Genomic DNA, 21982 nt, shown 5'->3' on the forward strand with positions numbered 1-21982 from the left:
GATAGAGGCTGAGAACCTAAGAACCTGTCTCTGGGTTGCATGCTGCCTCTTCTGCAATCCTAACCCTGTGCTGAAGGTGGGGAAACTCCTCTGTGGGAGGTGAATAAAGACTGTGAAGGATGCCTGTGGCAGCCTTGCAGGGATGAGCACATCCGCAGCCAGAAGCAGGGGCGGGCAAGGGAGCCGCTCTCCCTTGGACTAGCTCATATCTGGGCTGCAGCTGGGAGACCCCACTCACCCCTCAGGAGGCTCCATCTCAGCTCCCCCTTCTTGGAAAAGCCTTTAAAACCCACCAAGGGTCTGTCTCTTAGTCAATCCAATCAAGTTCAGGCTCAAGGCTGACCACGGCTGGGGTCCTCCGGCTCCACCTGGCACTCCTGTTCCTGGGACCCAGAGGCAACACCAAGAACCTTCCAGACACTTTTCCTTTAATCACAATGTTTCCCTTCCTTTGTGAATGGGTTCAAGTGGACTGTTATTAACTTTGACCTTCAACAAATTCCTCAACAATTTTACTGCCTCAGTTCCATCACAAAAGAAAATAAGTTTAGATGCAAAGCAAATGAATTCAGGTTTGCAAACACTTAAAGGCACTGTTTGGCATAGAGTGAATGTTACCTGCTTGTTAAATAAACAAAAACGCCACTAACATTTAATAAGCACCCTCATGGGTCGGAGGAGAGGTGAAGAGATGGAGGTTAAACACTGAGTATGGTTCAAGTGTGTTTCTGACACCTGACATTCCCCATGTCACTGCCCTGTCTCCCGGTCCTACTTCATTTTCCTGTTAACTGGGCATCTAATTAATATCCAAGGGATGCACGAAGCACAATTAATAAAACCCAGAGGATGATATTGGAGTTCAGCCTGAAGATCCGAAAAGCAAAACAGCCAACTGCTGGCTCTTACCTCAACCTCAGTCTGAAATGGCGATCCTGCCCCAAGGAAGCTCTGAATGAGACTGTGTCTGAGAGCTGTTTCCCCCCAATTTATATTCCTCTCTAGGGCTGGGATTAAAGGCGTGCACCACTGGGATTAAAGACACGCACCACCCGGTTTCTATGGCAAACTAGTGTGGTTACTGGGATTAAAGGTGTGTGTTATTGCAGTCTGGTCTGTAAGGCTGACCAGTGTGACTGTTTTACTATCTGAACTTCAGGCAAGCTTTATTTATTAAACTATAAATGAAATTATCACTACAGATGCAAGTTTCTTAGGCTCAGTCACTACATGGCTTTTGTGGACCTGACTTCACGGCAACAGTGTCTCTGTTTCTGAATCAGTGCCCCATGTTTTGTGGTGGCTTATGATGTGGATTATGAAGTGGGTGGTGGCGGCGCATGCTTTTAATCCCTCAGGAGGCAGAGGCAGGGGGAACTCTGAGTTTGAGGCCAGCCTGGTCTACAGCAGGAGTTCCAGGATAGCTGGGAATATGTGCTAAGACCCTGTCTCAAAAAAAAGAAAAGTGCCGGGCGGTGGTGGCGCACGCCTTTAATCCCAGCACTCAGGAAGCAGAGGCAGGCGGATCTCTGAGTTCGAGGCCAGCCTGGTCTACAAGAGCTAGTTCCAGGACAAGCTCTAGAAACTACAGGGAAACCCTGTCTCGAAAAAACCAAAAAAAAAAAAAAAAAAAAAAAAGAAAGAAAGAAAAGAAAGAGAAATGAATTACGAATGAGTGAAGGACACTTGGCTCGCTTTTATGACATCTGTAAAGACCAGGTAATAAAATATTTTATGGCCTCTCACTTTTCAATAATGTGCATATTTAAGCACTTGTAATCTAGTATACTCCCATATTAAAAAAAAAATCAAAGGGCATCTCCCAAACTGGCATATTCCGAATCACGCTCAAAGAGTCCAACTACTTGTCCTATATAAAACTAGATTATAGCTTCATTTACATATTTCTTTGTCCTGAAGATTTTTTTTGTTTTTTGAGACAAGATTTCTCTGTGTAACAGCCGAACAACCCTGGCTCTGTAGACCAAGCTGGCCTCGAACTTAGAGATCCACCTGCCTGCCTCTCCCTCCTGAGTGCGGGAATGGGGTATGTGCCGCCCTCGCCCATGGAGAATAGTCCTGAGAGGAATGGATGGGGTTGCCTTACCCACACAACCTGATTGGGTGGAAATCAGGTGTATTTCACCAGGTCTGATGAACAGGTGAGGCCCAAGGACTTAAAGTCTGTGTGAGCAAACCTCACTGTAGAAAGGTGTTGGAATTGGTATAGGAGACACAGGGGAGGCTCGGCCAGCAGAGGCCTTGTAGAGCCAAACCGAAATGGCTGTACCCACAGACATCCTCACCAACCAGCCTCTTCTACCAATCCAGTCACCAACAATGAAATGCCCGTGGGTAACTGTAGAAGGCACTCTTTGCGTTTTATCTACGAACAGGACTCTGCCTACAATCACACTCAACACCTTCAATTCACACTATTGCACAGAGAGGAGACTGGCAATCTTTTCAGACACAGAGAGTGGAGAGGAAGGGAGAGGCCAAAGGGCAAAGACTCCTATCTTTACTTAGCTGTGGGGTTTTTGCTTTTATTAAAGGACTATAAAGTCAATTAACAAGCAACACATCCTCCTCGCTCCTGTCACATGACACATCCACATTACACCCCTCAGTGCATACACGGAAATAATTTCCAGACTGGCTAGGTCGCTCAGTGGGTAGAGGTACCCTAAACCAAGCCTCAGAACCCACATGCTGGAAGGAGAGAGCCCCTTCCTAGGTTGTCTCCTGGCCTACACATGCCTACCACAGCATGCACAAATACACAATAGATAAATTAATGAATGACATTTTACAAGTACAAAGTAGCTCCTGTTTCCAAATCAGGGGTCAACAGTGACAGCTTCCACACTGGAAGTAAACTGGCCCTTCCTCCTCTGGGCTCTTCCTTGTTAGTGATGGGCTTGGCTTCGTGGAAATGAAATTTAGTCATAAACAAACCGCCACAGACGTACTGATGGTAAGCGCCCTGTAAGGACTGAGCGAGCCCCGAGAGAACTAAATCAAAGCTGGATTCTACTTGTCTCCCTAAGAAGCAGGATGCTTCAACACTCAAGATGAGCCTCTTGTGACTTCTTGTTTCCATGGTGATAAATAACATTGGCTGCTACGTGTGGTCTGGCTTACATCTATGAACAAGCATTTCCTGATGAATGGCAATTCCCACAAGATAGAACTGCCCAAATATTTTAGGCAGATGATGAGAAAAAAACATTCTACACAGAAAAAAATGAGTAACTGGTTAGGTCACCGAGCAGGAACAAGCTGACGTTTCAGACCTAAAATTCATTGAGGTACAGGGAGAACATATGTACGTATTTCTACATTAAGAACACTCAGACCAGGCATGGTAGCCACAACTTTAATCCCAGCAGGGAGGCAAAGGCTACAAGAGCTCTTTGAGTTCCAGGCCATCCAGAACTACATAGTGGGACCCTGTCTCAAAAGACAAACACAACAAAGGAAGAGAAGAAAGAGGAAGAAGATGAAGATGATGATGGTGACTCAGGTTTTATGAGCAAACTTAACAAGATTATACATCTGGGGATTCTGAGGACTGTGCCAAGATTTTTATTCAATTGCTTAAATCATGTGTTATGGCCAGGGCATATTTCATATTTTAATTCTTTAGCTATAGTTTCAGTTTTTCAGAAACCCTTATTTGTAAACAGGGGACAACTAAGCATTGGGTTCTGTGTCATAGTCTTCTTCCTGGGAAGTCTGGTGGTCTCAGAGAGGTAGATATCCCAGGTCCCAGCCTCAGGTCCGGGCAGGAGTGTATGATGGCAGCAATCCACGGATGCTGTTTCCAGGGCACGTTTGGACGCTCCCCACACCGTCAGTCTGCCGTGGACACACACACGGAGCCTGGTGCAAAGAAGACCAACACTGGCGGAGAGCCATGAACGTCACACGCAACTCGACCTCACTACTTCCATCTGGCTTTCCCACTCAGTAGTGGGGTGTTTCACATCCAAGGCACTTGGCCATGAGATCCCCAAGGGACATGTATATAATCATGTATGAAACGGTTCCCCCTTCCACCTTTTTCCCATGAGGCAAAGACGCAGAACCTGAGTCTGAACCCCTTCTCTATAAGCAGACTGCACAGTTCTGTGGGGCTGTGGCATCTGAAGGGAGCGGTGAGGATTTTCCAGGGAGGACAGGTTGCCATAGTATCTTCATGTTCCTTGAGTCACAGCCTCTCCCTGCCTACAAGAGCCTGTACACACTGTTTCTAAGAAAGCTTCAGCACAGCTGCCTTTGATAAGAACAAGACAACTGCTCACAGTCTGGACAGAATAAGGAAATCTTCTGGACTGGTAGTGCAAAACTCAGTCTGTTTAAAAAACCTTCTTATTCTTCGTGGGTCACGATCATTCCCTTCCATAATTCCCAACATACCCACCAAGTGAACTGGACATAAATCTGCTCCCAAATGTATGGAAAAGGGACTATATAAATTTAAATATTTTAAAAGCAGTCACAGAAGTGTTGTACACACCTTACTAAATACACCTGCATGGCCCAGTACAGGAGGCTTAGGCTACAAGGCTTAAGTCTGGATATGCAAGGTCACCTGACAGGTGGGAAAGGGGCAAAATGGGAAGACGTACCAAAAGCACAACCGCCTACAAAATTCAAACCTTTGTCAACTTTCACTTCATGGGAATGAAGCTGTACTGAGCAAACGGAACTAGTAGGAAAGACAAACAGCTCAATGCGGATATGTACTGGACACATCTCTGACTCTTCTTTATCCCCAGGGACATTGCCTTGAAGATGTGGGTACAGGAACAGACACTGGAGAACACAGGGTTAGTAACAAAGAAGACACGTAATGAAGGTGCTCCAGGTGGGGGCATCCACATCCACAGATGGAGTCCCAGGAAGAGGAAAGCCAGGTAGGTGTGCGGATCCCTAGCACCAATGTCAAAAAGTCTGGGGTGGCAGTGCTGTGTGCAGACGGAAGGGCGGACAGGAAGATGCTTGGAGCTTGTCAGCCAGTCAATATGGCCAAAAACGCGGGCTTCAGTGAGAGCCTGTCCTAAAAATAAGGTAGAAAAGCAAAGAGAAGGAGGCACCTAATATCAGCCTTTGGCCTTCGTGCTAGCGCTCTCTCTCTCTCTCTCTCTCTCTCTCTCTCTCTCTCTCTCTCTCACACACACACACACACACACACACACACACACACACTCATGTAAACGCATACACAGCAAACAACACACAAAAGTCAATGAATTAAAGTTTAAAACAAATAGTAAAGAGGCCAGGCCTGGTTAGAAGCAGGCAGAGATCTATTAGTTCGAGGCCAGCTAGCCAGGGTTTTGTACAGTGAGAACCCGAAGAAAGAAAAGAGAGAGGGAGAGAGGGAGGGAGGAATGAAAACATGTCAGCAGCTCACCGATGGCCCGTCCTCCCTGACACACATGGTGACTTTAGTTTTCATGTCTGAGCAGTGAGCGGTGCAGCCCGGAAGGATATGCAGCATCTCAAACGGCAGCTGGCAGTGCAGGCTATGCTCCTCTCCCAGACCAGGCGCACAGGAGGGAAGTGCCACCGAGTGAGTGCATTCTGAGTGAGCACTCATGGCTGGGACCGCACTCACATCTGTCAGTGGACAGCTGCCGTTCATACCACGGCCCTTGTACCAACAGAATTCGTATTTCGTGTGGGTACAGAGCATACCCTCAAGACAAATGCTGTCTCAATTTATAATGCATAGATCTCAAACTCTGCAAGAGATTCCTGATGCTATAGAGATGGGTTGTGCACTCCAGTATGTCAGCAGGAGCATGGCAGCTCCAACGCCAAGCAAGGCAAAAAGCTCCCAGGGTTCACAGCAAAACTTAAGAGGCAAAAACCAGAGTATGAACTCGAACACACCAAAACAATGGCAGAAAAAGCACTAAAAAACACTTCCTGGAATGCTCAGCGGAAGTTTTCCATAGGAAAGAGACATGGTATTGAAGTACTTTTCAAAGTTGTCTTTGTTTATTTTATGTACATGGGTGATTTGCCCACATCCATGTTCACGTGTATCACGTGGGTGGTTGGCACTCTGGGAGGTCAGAAGAGAGCACTGGATCCCCTGGGACTGGAGTCACAGACACTGCCAGCCATCGCGTGGTATGGGATACAGCCTCCGAGCAGAGCCTCCATCTCTCTCCATCCTGACGGCAGGCACATGGGATCAGCCCCTCAGGGTCTTATCACCAAGCCTCCCACAGCATATCCCTTCTCAAGCCACAGGCCAAGCTATTCTTTCTCCAAGCCGCTTTTGGCAAGTATTTCGTGGCAACAACAGGAGAAGAGATTAGCATACACAGGTAAAAATGTACAAAGAGTGTCAAGATTTTGGACTGGAAATCACTTAACCCAAAACACTACTGTCATCAGAAACGTAAGAGTAATTACGCCCTCCATAAATTGAACTGAATACAAACATTAAGTTCATAAGCTTTGCATTCTGGTAAATTTTAAGCTCTGAAACACACACATGCACATTCAGAAGTATACGTAGAGAGAAAGTAGTAAGGAGTATTCTTCTCAGTATTTGAATCATTGAAGACCACCACTGTTGGGATACAGTGCCACAAGCCAGTAATTGCAGCTCTCGGGAGACGGAGGCAGGAGGATCAAGAGCTCAAAGTCACCCTAAGATGTATAGCAAGCCTGATGCCAGTGTGAGCGACTTAAAAAAGAAAGAAAAAGAAAACAAACCTGAAAACCTGAAGCCTAACGAAGACTGCTCTATACAGGCACTTAGCGAGAAAAGTGCTTCGGCGTTTTCAATTAATGATTAATGAAGGTCCAGACACCAGCTAAACCCCAGGTAATCATCTACTTTCTTCAACAAAGCACAGAAGACAAACTCTGTCCCATGATATTGCCCAGGAGCCTGGGACACTTAACCCTAGATAGACATGAGATAATTTCACTCTGTAAACACAAGACATCTGCAGGGAAAGGCCAAAGATAGTCATCACACCAAGTGCTTGGGGGTCCAGCCCTCCCAGGGAAGGCTAATGAACTTGCCTTCACTAGCGCCCGGCTGTAAACAGCTTACATAACTCTGCGACCTGCAGGCACAAATCTAACAGCACAGGAAGCAGCTTCATCAGGCCCTCTGTGATAGAGCACTGAGCTTTTCAGCCCAGAAGCGGCCTCAGAAGTACAATTAAAGCTGCCTTCTATGTCTGGGATGAAGGTCTAGAATGTCCTATAGAAAGTACTCAGTTTTAAACGTTCCAAGAATAAAATGCTCAGACGACTACTAGTTTCCTTAAAAACTACCAAGGTGAACAATATGCTTATGATCTGAATTAAGACTGGTACCTTAGACCTGGGCTGCTTCCTCTTCTGACATGGTCCATTTTCCTTACATCGAAGTAGTGAGAATCTCAGGGCTGAGGTTAGGACCAGATACGTGTGATACATATATCACACATCCAGACATGATCTGGATACCCAGGCTGAGCCTCTTGGGCATAAGGGGGACGATGTGCAAAATGACTCTCGTTGCCTGAGAGTATGCTTTTGTGTTTCCCTTCTACATATACCTAAAGGGAAACTTGTCAAAAAACAAAGAAAACTGTAGTAATTCCCTCATGGTTTAGTGAAACCTCTTTCATGGCTTTGAAAATTACCTGAGGCCAGTAGACAACTTCAGTGTCTATTAATTTTCCAGAAAGCCTCAAGGCACACAAATACAAAGAGATGTACCATCCAGACGAAGCAGTGATGGTGAAGAGCCAAGCTCGGAAGCCCACCACAGGCTTCCGCGTGCTCTACGGCACCTCCTCTCCAGCCCTGCAACTCCACATCAAAGACCTCATCTTCCACGTCGCCCCGTTACAGTGCCCGAAGGCATCTTCAAGTGCTCGGCTCACTGGCGCGTTACCAAGTCCTCATAACTTGTCCTCGAAGATCTTTCCTCACTGCTCTCTCCTACCCACCGCCTAGATCTAGGCTTTAACTCAAAGTGAGCTCCCAGTCACCCATCTCCATCCACCCCCATCCAACCTCCACAGCGCCACACGATGTACTTTGTTAGAGAAAAAGAAAATCTAATCATGGCTCAAAACCTCTGCCGAGTCTAGGAGTAAGTCCAACTTTCCAAGGCGTGGGCCAGGCTGTCACCATGACTTCCGGGCCAGCCACATAGCCCTGGAGGTCCCTGCCATAGCCCCTGACAGCACTTCCGTAAGCAGGCCATGGTAGTACCTACAAAGCCACACACAGCACAGCATCAATATGAAGACCCGTTTCTTTCTGCAACAACTCAATCCCCAATGCAAAGATGAGGCAGGGAAGAAGAAATGTGTGCTGAGCCCCATGGCTCACCATGTTAGGAGCCCAGAGGCTCAGATGCTGCGGCAATGGAGCACACGATCCTGGGTAAACTATTCAGGGTGCTTAGACTCCGTGTCTCTTCCGGGAACATGGTTATAACACAGGAACAGCTTCTTTGCATTATTAATTAGAGCCAATTAAATAGCCATGCAAATCGCTTAGCACAAGGCGCAGTCCCTGACCAGAAAGAGACAGTTAGGTACTAGTTACTATTACAGAGATCTATATGGAAGAGGAGGTGGAAAGATTGTAAGAACCGGAGACGGTAGGCAATTCCAAGGACACGGTGTTTTCTAGACACAACAGGACTGGTCCATACATGAATTCAGAGACTGTGGCAGCACACACAAGACCTGCACAGGTCCAAGTCAGACAGAATACCGGCGCTGAGGGGGTCCCACCCCTATTGATACCTGCTGGCAAAGGTAAAATAAGTTTTCTCCAATGGAGGGTCAGTAGGTGTAGCAACCACACCCAGGGCTACAAGGGAGTAGGCTCTTGAAGGTGAGATTATCAAACTGCTTCACTTAACTCGTAGCTAGCTGATGGCCAACACGTGTGTCCGTGCAGTGGCCTTTACCCCTTCTTCTTCCAATTTTTAATTTTTAATTTTGTTGTTGTTTATTTTTCAAGACAGGGTTTCTCTGTGTAGCCCTTGCGGTCCTAGAACTCGCTTTGTAGACCAGGCTGGTGGAGAACTCACAAAGATCCACCTCCCTCTGCCTCCCGAGTGCTGGGACTAAAGGTGTGGGCAGTCATCACCCAGCTCCATCTTCAAATTCTTACAAACTGACTCAGAGTTTATTTCCTGAAAGAATCCACAAAGGACTTCTTTATCAAATTAAACTGCAGTTCTGAGATTCCAGGAAAATTTCAATTCAAGAAGAAAAAATAAATTTTAACTAAATTTGTCTCCGCATGAACAGATGCTTTGCTACTTAGGTTGTCAGAGAAATGCAAACCAAACCCACAGTGAGGCGCCATTTCAGACCTGCGGATGTGGCTCTGTAGTCAAAAAGCACTGGTAAGAATGAATGAACCCAAAGGCTTCGCACATTGCAAGTGTTCCTCAGAATGTTAAACAACTAATATCTGACCTACCAATCACATCCCTAGGACACACCGAGAAAGGTGAAAACCACATCACCTCAAAACATGCTCATGTGGTATCATAGGCACCAGACCAAATAGGAAATGCCCACAAACACGTGTTAACCAGTCACTGTGGACAAAATGTGGCATATCTAGTTTCAGTTTTACACAATGAAAAGATTCCACAACAATCTGGATTACTGGGCACTACTGAATCGTGTATTATAAGACACCACACATTTATACAATGGAAGGCTCTACGGCAATGATGCAGAAAGGTACTGAGCCAGGCGTCAGGCAGGGACCTTAGAACACATGTCTATGTACCTTTAATATCCATAACTGGCAAACTGACAAAGACTGACACTTGCCAGCGGCCAATGGGGTTGACAGGGGAGAATAATTCCCAATGAGTAGCCTCCTTTTAAGTGACAAATATCTAAAAATATGACGATGGCTGCAAACGCCACAAATGCACTGAATGGCGCTGGGCTGTACATTCAATGGCCAATAGTCTGGTCAAGAATTATCAATAAAGTAATTCATGCATATAAAAAATAACCTTATGTGACTGCTTGCTGTAGACCTACAGGTTAAAGTCGTGGCTGTGTTTAGGCTGAAACATACCTTCAACTCTGAGATCGACATCAGTCCCAATTACACTTGACATGTCCACTGCCTCCCCAACCGGCTTTGATTGCTCTGCTGGGAGTCCTCTCCTTCAACAGGTGTTTCCCGGCTACTGTGGGAGACCAGCTGCAGGGGTAGAGAGGCCCGCAGAGAACTATGTGGTCTTAGTGAGCCCAGGAAGCCAAGCTTCATGGCTTCTCTCCCTAAGAGGGTCTCTGTTAAATCACAGGGACGGCCAAGGCTGGAGAACAGAGAAGAAACACAGAAACAGAACATTTCCAGGGACACAAGGATCTGGCTGTTCCGAGTGCCGGCACCAAGTGTTCTCGAGCAGGGACTAAGGGTTCGCTAAAAGACTCATTTAGTTATCACTGGTGTGTGTTTCTATGCATCTGTGTATGATACGTGTACCATTTGTGATATGTGTATGATATGTATGATATGTGTACATGTGTGGTATGTGTATGATATGTATGATATGTGTACACGTGTGGTGGTCTGAATAAAAATGGCCCTCACAGGCTCACATTTGAATGCTTAGTCACTAGGGAGTGGCACTATTTGACAAGAATTAGGACATGTGGCTTTGCTAGAGCAAGTATGTCACTGAGGGTGGGGGGCTTTGAGGTTTCACACTGGCTCCAGTGTTGGTCATGGACTAAACCTCTGACTCCATAAGCCAGCCCCTCATATTTAAATGCTTTCTTTCGGAAGCCTGCCTTGGGTCTTCACAGCCACAGCACAGTGTCTAGGGCACCACGTAAGTGCAGGTGGTGGTGGGAGGATCCCCCGGAACTGGATTCTCAGGAGGCCGGGAGCTACCTGATGTAGATGCTGGGAACCCTGGTCCTCAGCCAGCAGCCTTCCAGACTACAGCGGGATTCCGAATTTATGAAAACAAGGATCCTCGACAGTTCTAGCACCAAGGTCAAAGAACTCATCCATGCCAAGTGTATACTAGAGACCAAGGCAACAACTTTATATTTCAAATAATAATAACAACCAACATGGGTGGCCTCGCTGAGCAAAGTGTACTTGTCACATGAACATTTGCTTCAATCTTAATGGCTTAAATTCCAAATGTTTTTAAATGCATTAAGATCTCATTTATTCTTTTTTTTTATTACATTTACTTATTCTGTGTGTATGTGTGTGCATGGGCCTGCCTCCCTGACTGCCTCAACATGGGTGATCTAGAGGTCAGAGCTTACAGTAGTAGGCTCTCCTCTTTCATGATGTGGAAATACCCCAACACACACAGGTATGCACACACACAGGTGTACGCACAGGCAGAGGCACACACAGGCACGCACACATACACACACAGAGGTACACACAGGCACACACGGGTACACACATAGGCACACATACACACAGAGGCACACACACATACACACAGGTGTGCACACACACAGGCACACATGGGTACACACACAGGCACATATACACAGAGGCACACACAGGCACGCACACATACACACAGGCATACACGGGTACACACACAGGCACACACACACAGGTGCACAGGCGCGCACACACACACAAACACACACACACACACACACACACACACAGGTTTGGGCAGACTTGAGTAGACTCCAATTCATTGCAGGTGGGATTTAAATGAGAAGGAACTATGTGGAAAACCTCTTCTGGGCAGGAAGATCTACAGATCCCTGTAAACCAAAGACCACCTGCACTCAAACACTGCTTTGTACAAATGGTTTGTGGGGGGAGGAAGTATTTTTGTTTTCCTTGCAATTTCATACCTCTGCAGCTATTATGAAAAAGGGCTTTAAAAATCCAAAATTCTATTGACTTGCATAATCACACCCAGAGGCGGCAATATTCAAAACAAGTCTATGTTCAAAGTCCTGGTTCAAAGACAAAAAAACAGAGAACAGAAGGATCTTTTGATCCTCATTTATTGACATGCGGCTCCAACACAAACCCAGGCTTTCCTTCAGACCTTTCTCTCCTGGGACAATGGGAAGGACTGAACGCAGTTAACTGGACTGTAGACCCTGAAAACACAGAATAAATACCAAACAAGTAGGGGGGCTCAAGTTCGAGGAGCCGTGCACCTGGCAGACTTGTACCCTGCATAAAACCTCTCCATGCAGAATGACAGTTTTCTAAGAACAAACAACCCTGGGGAATCTTTTCCCATGACCCACCCCCTCAAGAACATTTTAAATATTTCAAAAATGCCCAAAAAACCGGAACAAAGCAATTTTAAAATCTCAAAGGGTCGGAGCCGAATGGGATTAGTTTAAGAATGCATTATACTTGAAAGACCCCAAGGCTTTCTTTATAAACACGGCATCTTCACACCAAAGCGCCAAAAAGCAAAGGACACCTAAGTAATGGAGAACACAGAAAATACCATAGAGCAGACGGAGATTCAAGTCTGGCCTGGTCTGTAAGAGAAAAATCTCAAATAAACAGCCTTAGTCTTTGTGAGCTAAAAGCACGGAGAAGAAAAGGGGAAGCAGGGCCATTTTCAGTACCATTGAAGCAAAAGGTGGGAGGCTTCAGTGATCTCTAGGTGTTAGGACAGAGTTAGGCAAACAGGCAAGATGCCCGAGGCCATTCCCCCAGCCCAGTTCCACACAGCTCAACCACCAATCTCCCACTACCGCACCACTGTGTGCTCCAGAGACACAGGCAGGAGGCACAGGCAGGAAGTCTATGCAACAGAGAGCACCTGGTCTACCTCATAGAGAAAGACTCTGCTGCATTCACATACATGTAGCTTGAATGTCGTTCCCAAAGGTCCCCAGGTAGGCAACAAGACGATGCCAAGGCTGGTGCTCCTGTTTTGTGTACAGTGAAGGAGCATGAGGAAAGATGGGAAGCCACCCCAGGAATCAGCCGGGAAGTGATGCAGAGACTGGAATCCACCCCGAATCCGCTGAAGACAAGCCTGCAACTGCTTTCTCTATTTCCTATATTTTCATCAGATGAGGATTTACTATTTTGCCATAACAAAGAATCAGATGAAAGTTCTTATTTTTTAAACAGCCAACTTTTTATAAAAACCAAATAGAAACAAGATCTCAACTATGTAACCCATGAAATCATAGGCAAAACCAGCTTATCCAGTGGAAGGCAAGAGCAGGATGGTTGGCTCCAAAGATCTTCAAGCCCACACAAGGCAGGCGGTAAGGGCAGAGACTATGAAGAGGAGCAGAAATATCGCCTCGGGTTTGCAAGCCTATCTTCAGCAGCAAGTTGCTACAATGTACACGTTTGTTTTTCTTCTTACACAGCTTCAGAAACTGGGAGTCCACTCCATTATGAGGTCACATAAGTCAATGCAGGGGTCACAAGAAATCTGGCATAACCAATGACAGAAAATTAAGAATAAAAAATGTGATGAATCCAGGGGACTTCAGGCTGTGACCTCGCTGGAGCCTTGGCTCTGAACACACAACATACACATTTCAGACTGCATTTGTAGTTCATATGATGTCACACCATGCAATATCAACAAACCCTCACAGATTATCACGTCATGAACTATGGAGCTCCTACTACGCAGACACGAAGTTGTCTGCCCTTACAGAAACAATGGTCTAATCACAGAAAACAGCTGAGGCTTCTAATATTTTCCTCCAGTCCTCTGCATGTAAGTATCGCCTCTGTCTATCTTTGAATCTTGCTGTGTTAGAATGTTTGATTTTTAAAATTGCTATTTGAGTTGCTTGCTTTAGTTTAGCAAAAATTGTCACATGAATTTCTGTTTAGAATTAGGACAGAATTTCCAGCAATTTTTTGAAATGTCCTTGAGCACACTTCTTTGGGCTACATATTCATGGGAAATGAATATCAATCTCAAAATAGTAATAGATTCTGAAAAACAATCAAGGAGCGGGGTATAGAAGGATAAACTGCAGAACCACAAAGTTGTGCAGAGGAATAACTGTTTACAAATACGTAAGAGTCACATGTAAATTTATCCCTCTTTTAAAGAGGAACTAATAATAAGAATCAGCCTTACTTTCTGACAGAGACACAGCCAGGGATCTATACATACTCCATGTCACAGAGTCCCACGTGGACACCCTTCCTCCAGAAGTCTCGATGTTCTTTACTCCCTAGGGAGAATGGGTACCCCAGCCCCAGGGCACTGAAGCCCAGCTTTGGAGATCTGCTCCCTGTCGGAAGCTCGCGCTCCTATCCGTGCTTCCTTTGCTTTATCCCAGAAGATCATCTTTGGCAAATGAGGTTTCCCATATGAACTTCAAACTGGAAAATGAGGACTGTGGAAAGAATTTCACAAACAACAAATCACTGAGGGTAGAGAATGGCAGATTAACCCTGCACTCAGGAGGCAGAGGCAGGTGGATCTCTAAATTTGAGGCTAGCTTAGTACACAGTAAGACCCTGTTTCAAAAATAAAAGCCAAATAATTGAATTTGTCCAGAAAAGCAAAAAGCTCAGGGATTAGAAAACTCATAGAAGAAAAGGAGAAACAAGCCCATCTTGTTAGTCATTGCACAAGGGACAAGCTACGGCCAAATTTGTGTTAATTTTTAAAATTTTACCATAAAAGGCTTAATTAATTCATGATGTTACTGGCTGAAGAGATATGAGAGGGCAGAGGTTTGGTGCCTTCTACACAAGCTACAGCTGTAGATGTTCTGTTCCCCGGGATGGTGAGGGGCACACCTTCCTGGAGGAGGACATCGCAGGAGCAGCTGCCCGACACTGCGGTACCGGACGTTTACCTAGCGAGCGACACTCAACAAAGAAGCGCGGGGCGCCATCCATGAAGCAGGAATAAAACTCGGGCAACTACATTTTGAAGCTGTAAAATGTTCTGTTCCACCAAATACACGAATGACCTACGAATTAACACTGAAAATGGAAAAGAACTTTAATCCGGAAAATATCTAAATTAGGTTATTTTATGAGGTTTATTTATGGGTGTAAATAGAGTAAGTCCATTAAAGACTTCAGCTGTGAATGCAATCTTGAGGATCCTGCCAGAGCCCTTTCCGTCAGCTTAGAATCTCCACTCCGCTTTTCATAATGTACTATTGTGGTGTACGAGCTCTTCCTTCCAGGAGCCAAAGATTAGACCAGGCAGGGAAGCACAGAGAAATGATGGATGAACACAGAGCAGAAATTAGCGCCTAAGAGCGGTCGGCCATTAAAGCATTACGCTTCGCATAGACAAGAGCAAAGGTAACCTGTCACGCAGCTGCTTCCGGGGGTGAGGACTCGGCTGCAGACTGTCCTCCTCTGCATTCAACATGACGATGAGTCATTTCTCCTCCGTCTCACGCCATTAGCCCCAGTCTGGTTCTCACTCTGATTTTTCCCCTCTGCAAACAATGGAGGGGAGAAGGCAACGGCAGCAAGGCCCCTTGGCACATGGGTAAGGCAGGGGCAGTCCCCAGAACCAGTGTTCCTCTGTGAATCTGACCCTCTGACATATCACACCCTTGCTCAAAAATGAGTATGAAGTCAAATTCAAAGTGTGATAGAAATTTTATTACAAATGGCAAAAACTCATTAACATTTCAATATTCTCTTAAAGTACCCCAGGAATTCAGTCACTTGCAAAATATCTCCTATAAAAGTATCATAAAAAAGTTACATTCTGTTCATAATCCCTTAAATAGCAGTTATTCATATATGTGAGCCCATGCAATAGCTATGGTGCATGCTTGTCATACAAGAGCCTTACAGTCAGTCTGCAGTCGACAGAGTCACCTTCTATCTCTTCGCATTAAGGCATGCTATTTTTCCTAAACCTGGATTTGCTTTATATCAGAAACCCAAAAGAATTCAGAAAATACAGTTAGCAGTATCACAGTAACAGCAATCACAATTTTCTCAAACACGTCCTGGTTGCCAGACAGGCTCACCTCCGTCATCACTACACCCACACCTTTCACGAGTGACCCCCCCCACACACATCTGACTCGCTCACTGGGCTCATGCCAGCAAAACCACCAACAGCATGTTTACAAACAAAACTGAACAGTTCCAGGTTTTACTGAAAAGCTATGTTTTAAGGCAGCTTAGGAGCGTTCTTACTCCACTCATTATTTTTTTTTTCAAAAGAGAAGAAAGAGGCACAGAGCAGTTCTGTGCAGGGAAAAACCAGGAGCGAGGCAGTGAGGTCTGCTAAGAAACCTTCTAGTGCCTTGGAGTGAGCCGACTGACTCCCAAGTCATGCTGACGGCTCAATTCTCGCTCTACAGACGGAGAAGGAACAGGACGGGCAGTGATAAACAAAAACCAAACATCTCTGTCTTCTTCCTGCCCACAAGGAGGAAGTGATGTGAGGCTGTATGCTCATCCCTAACTCCAAAACAGGCAGGGAGCACACTGAGAGCCAAGGGGCTCCCTCTCAGGTGGCTGCGCTGTGGTTCACCTCTTCTCTTCAAAATGAAAAGAACTGGGTTCATTTTGATAATAAATGTAATAGCTGGTTATTTTTAAAATTCAGATAATACAGAAAGCTGTATTTTTTAAAAAGCAAAAATCATCTCTAGGGCTAGAGAGATGACTCAGCTCTTCAGAGAGCACACTGTTCTTGCCAAGGAACAGAGTTCAGTTCCCAGCACCCATTCTGGGCAGCTCACAGTTTCCTGCAGCTTCAGCTCCTGGGGCTCCAGCACTCACGAGCACACACACAGATACACACACGAAATTACAAATAAATCTTTCTAAAAACCGCCTATAACATCACTGAGCGACAGCTACTCTTAAGATATTCGTGGACAGGCCTTCCAATTTTTATTCTATGCATCTCACATATGTGTAACCATCTTTCCCTTTAAAACGCAGACACTGGTGGCCTGATGATCCGAGTTTGAGTCCCAGAACCTATGTGGAGGTGTGGGAGGAGAAACGACTCCACAGGATTAACCCCTGACCCCATACATGCACTATGACATCCGTGAGTGATGCACACGCATATGCACGTGCGCGCGCACACACACAAACACACACACAATGAGTGCACCCCTGTAAGAATCAACATTCACACACGGGTATGGTCGTGTCAAAGACCCTAAAGCCTCAAACCTACGGGAACACAGTATTCCCTCAGTCAGGGATCATAGAATTGCAAGACCTTGGTCCAACCATGGAAGCTGACAGTGTCTGCAGAATACATCAATCGCAGCTTCCTCAAGATGTCTCCCCACAGAGACCCTACTGAGATGAGCTAACCCAATCCTCTGTTTTATTTAATAACACTGCTGAGTTTCCAGACTGCTGGTATGTCTCCATCAGAATGCATGGCCCACCGGATCCCAGCTTTTCTCTATAATGAGCCCGTTATTTCTTCATTTCCCTCCCCCCATCAGGTCGATCCTAAAGCTGGGCATGCCACTAATAACAATGATAGTAAAAGTGAGGTGGGGGGTTCAGCCATAAACTCTAAGGCAAGCACTAATCACTTTTTTTACTTCATTTATTTAGTTTATGTATGAGTGCTCTATCTACATATATCTGCAGGTCAGAAGAGGGCATCGGACCTCATTATAGATGGCTGTGAGTCGCCCTGTGGTTGCTGGGAATTGAACTCAGGACCTCAACCAAGGCAACTCTAGTTTTAAAAAAAAAGAAAGAAAGGAAGGAAGGAAGGAAGGAAGGAAGGAAGGAAGGAAGGAAGGAAGGAAGGAAGGAAAAGCATTTAATTAGAGGCTTGCTTATCCTTTCGGGAGTCCATCACCATCACAGCAGGGAGCATGGGAGCAGGCAAGGTGCTGAAGACGCACTAACAGCTGCATTCTGATCCATAAGAAAGACAGACAGGAGAGAGGAAAGAAAGGAAAGAGGGAGGGAGGAGGAAGGGAAGAGGAGTGGGAAGGAGGGACTATGCCTAGCATGGGCTTTTGAAACCTCAAAGCCCACCTCTAGTGACACACTTCTCCCAACCAGGCCACACCCCCAATTCTTCTAATCCTATCAAAGATTTCCGCGAGCAGGTGACCAAGCATTCAATGAGTCCATGGGGACCACTCTTATTCATGCCACCATGTACGTGTGATGGCTGAGAAGGCTATTTCCCTGCTGACGTATGCCACACTAATCAACTACATCTTAGGAGACAGCCTTGACGCCAAGACCATCTCAAGCACACTCAAGGCACGCTTCCAAACTATGCATATATTCTCATACTCATATAAACAACTCTAGTATTAGACTTGACTTTCCGAGGTTATAGGAATGACTGCGAACCTCCCACTGGGTGACCACACTGGAATCTTTGATCACCACTGCCCTGAGTTCACACTCAGACTGCTCAGTTTATTTAGAGAAAGCGTATCCTTCCTGTTGTTTCTCAGGAAACGGGAGAGCACGGTTATAGACGGTTTAAGCTCAAGAAGAATGGTTTCGTTTTTCAAACTATGCCTCACTTTGAAGAATATCTAATATTCTTCAATATGGGGGAACACGGGGGGAAATAAGAGCTTCAGAAACTAGGTAACCGGAGTGGAGACAGAACAGTAGTATTCTCAGCCTTAAGAGAATAAATTTTGTAAAAGCTTCCCTCTGTTGCTGCACCCCAAGTCTTCCTGTGAAGAAGTTTCCAAGCACCGAGTTGTTTAACGGCAGCTTCATGCGGGGGAAGGAAGCGCCCAGGTTTCTGGGATCTCTAAGAGCCTAAAGATTAGAGGCTTAATTGTAAAAAGAGTCCTACCTCCTCCGTAGCTTGTTAAGTTATTACAATAATCTCCACAGCCACTTACCAGACCTGGATTCACCCTGTAATGCCAGCCACACCTCCGGGGCTCTAGGGGGTTAGCACCATTCTTAAAGGGTGGCTGCAGAGTGAACCACATCACACAAGAGGAACACACAACATGCACAACCTCGCCCTCCTATCTGTCTCCTCTCCTGGCCGTGACCTCTCTCCCAGAAACAAAGTATCCCACAGCCAACCTGATCTTAAGTTCCCAACCCCTAAAGACACAGGCCTAAGAGCTACTATGAGCAGTGGCTGGTCTTGCTCTGATCCATTAGCTGTTTCCTAATGGCGTGGTGCACAAGCCTCCCCGGAGAGCTCCAGATGAGAAGACAGATTTAACTTCCTCCACTGCAGACAGGAAAGCTGAAGCCTCAGGAGGTGAGCAATTTCCCCACAACCAGCACTCAAACTCCTCAACATTCGGTCTTCGGCTCCTCATCTTCCTCCTCCTTTCCTCCACACAGGGAAGCTTCCTCCAATCAGTAAACCCAACCCTCAGGCAAGGCCACGGGCTCTATCGGGAAGTCCTAGCACCAGGAAAACAAACATGACAGTCCACAGCTGACGGGACCCTAAGGAATGTACAACGTGGGTGGGCAAGGTTGCCCAGTGGGTAGAGGCAATGACCACCAAGCATGACTACCTCAACTGGAGACACATAGAGGACGGGAGAACTGGCTCCCTCCAGCTGCTCCCTGACCTCTGCAGGTGCACCACCACACACACATAATAAACAAATGGACACCTCTTGGTCCTCCCTGACCCAGGGGTTCCTTCTCCCAAGACAACTCCTGAATGTCTGTCTCAAGGCCCCTGGAAGACGTCATCTAATACCTTGCTAATTTCCCAGCCACGGGAGATTTCCCAGCTTCCTTCCCCCGCCCACCTGCACACCCACCTACATTCACATGGAGCCCTTGTCTTGGCTCAAGAGCAAGGCTATCCAGACTTCCTTCTAGGACAACCCCCACCCCCATGCATGTGCATGCCACTGAACACGCCCCGTTTTCTGTAAACAACTCCCTCTCCTACCCTTAATCACATTGCTCAATCAACCAATCAACCATAAATGTTAACCTCCCATGCCTTTAATCCCAGCCCTCAGGAAGCAGAGGCAAGCACATCTCAGTGGGTTACACTCAACCTAGTCTACATTATAGCGATATATTATTTGTGTTTTCATAAATAAAGCTTGGCCTGGAGGTCAGAGGAAAGCAGCCATACTACTCAGCCATACAGACCAGGCAGTGCTGGCACACACCTTTAACCCCAGCCCCCACACTAGTTAGCCACAGAGGCAGGGCGGTGGTGGTGCACACCTTTAATCCCGGCACTAGAGAGGAATATAAGGTAGGATGAGACAAGAACTCATTCTCTTTCAGTCTCAAGATTTCATAGAGGTAAGAACTCTCCAGCAGCTGGCTGCTTTGCTTCTCTGATCTTCAGCCTGAACCCTAATACCTGTCTCTGGGTTTTTCTTGGTCATGCTACACTACATAGTGAGCTCCTGCCTCAAAAAAGTGTCAGCCATCATCCCGTGCTCCACAAACAAGGACGCGCGCGCGCACACACACACAATCAAGGTCCACTCTCCTGGCCCTGCTCCTCATCGCCAAGTGTCCTCACCTGAGCTAACACCACATGTCACTCTTCTAACGACCAACTAAATACCTGACCGAGTCTAGCCACCTCTGCTCCCTTCACCATCACCGTCCCCGTGTCCCCTGATGACCGGCAGCTGCTCCCCGTTCACAGCCTGGGTGACCTGGCTGCTTATGGGGCTTCAGACACCATGTTCGAACAGGACAATAAGTAATTCTTCCACGGATGTTATTGTGAGGATTACATGACTAAGTGCTGGCTCACTCCGTCTTTGATCCTTCTGCCATGCCTGGAGGATGTCAATTATGTTGGTAGCTATGCTAATCCTTCCAGCCCTATGTACCTGGCTCTGTCTCCACATTCCTCCTGGGGCCCACACCTCTCAATGACCTGATGTGGGGTTCCCCTCTGTATGCTGTGAATACCACTGGTTAATAAAGAAACTGTCTTGGCCTGTGATAGGGAAGAAGAGTAGAGTTAAATGGGGAAAACTAAACTGAATGCTGGGAGAAGGAAGGCGGAGTAAAGAGAAGCCATGGAGCCACTGCCAGAGACAGACATGCTGAAACCTTGCTGGTAGGTCATGACCCTCGTGGTAAAATATATAAAATAATGGAGATGGGTTAATTCTAGATGTAAGAGCTAGCTAGCAATACACTTAAGTAATTGGCCAAGCAGTGATTTAATTACTACAGTCTCTGGGTGGTTATTTCGGGAGTCTGGGTAGCCGGGAAACAAACAAGCAGCCTCCTTACTACAACCACCTACAGACACCCCAGCTCCACTTCAAACAAGTTCATGGGACCAGGAAGATGGCTCCACAGGTAAGGCCACATCAGATAACCTGAGTTCGGGACCCCTGGACACAGAAGATGGCAGAGAACTGGCATCAGCAAGTTGTCCCTTGACCTCCACATATATACCGTGAAACATGAAGACCCCTACGTCCCACCAACTCAATAAACAAGTTCACCATTCTCTCCAAACTTGCTCTTTGGTTTTTCTATCCTCACTAATGACAGTTCGGGACAGTTCCCAAACAGAAAACTCTATTTGCCCTTCTCCTTCCTTCCTTCTCTTCCATTTTTCTAACTAACCAGAAACCCCGTCTTCCTCCTATTTCTCAGGTCTTTCTGTCCTCCCGTAACTTCAGCTGAAGACTGCACCATCTCTGCTGCGTCCCCGTGCACTACAGCAGCACCCTGGACTTTACTTAAGGTCTGAGATCCCACAGTGCTGTTCAGACAAAGCCCACACTTCCTGATCAGCATGGAGGACCCCGGGTGTGCGCTGAACAAGGACAATAAAGACGCGTCCACCCTCTGCTCTGCATCCCGGCTCATCCCAATCACTCTGCTCTGTGTCACTGTCACACTGGGCTCTGTATCTCTAAACCATGGCTCCATCTGGACGGCTCTGTCCTGCTCAACTTGGTGACTAACGTTCACACTAAACACCAGAATCACCTCCCTTAGGGATTCTTTTCTCACGAATAGGAAAGCACAAAATCAGTTTGCAACCCGCTGTCACCTGTCAGTGTGTCCTGTTCTGTCACCTGTCAGTGTG

The 21982-nt window shown here is 46.4% G+C and overlaps 1 protein-coding gene across 5 annotated transcripts in view; it reads right to left on the reverse strand.

Moving 5' to 3' along the window:
* Positions 1-21982, reverse strand: part of Lrrc8d (leucine rich repeat containing 8 VRAC subunit D) — a 108455-nt gene that overhangs the window by 49963 nt on the left and 36510 nt on the right. The gene's annotated exons all lie outside the window — the stretch shown is intronic.

This window comes from Arvicola amphibius, chromosome 1 (genome assembly GCF_903992535.2).
Source record: "Arvicola amphibius chromosome 1, mArvAmp1.2, whole genome shotgun sequence".
NCBI classification, from domain to species: domain Eukaryota; kingdom Metazoa; phylum Chordata; class Mammalia; order Rodentia; family Cricetidae; genus Arvicola; species Arvicola amphibius.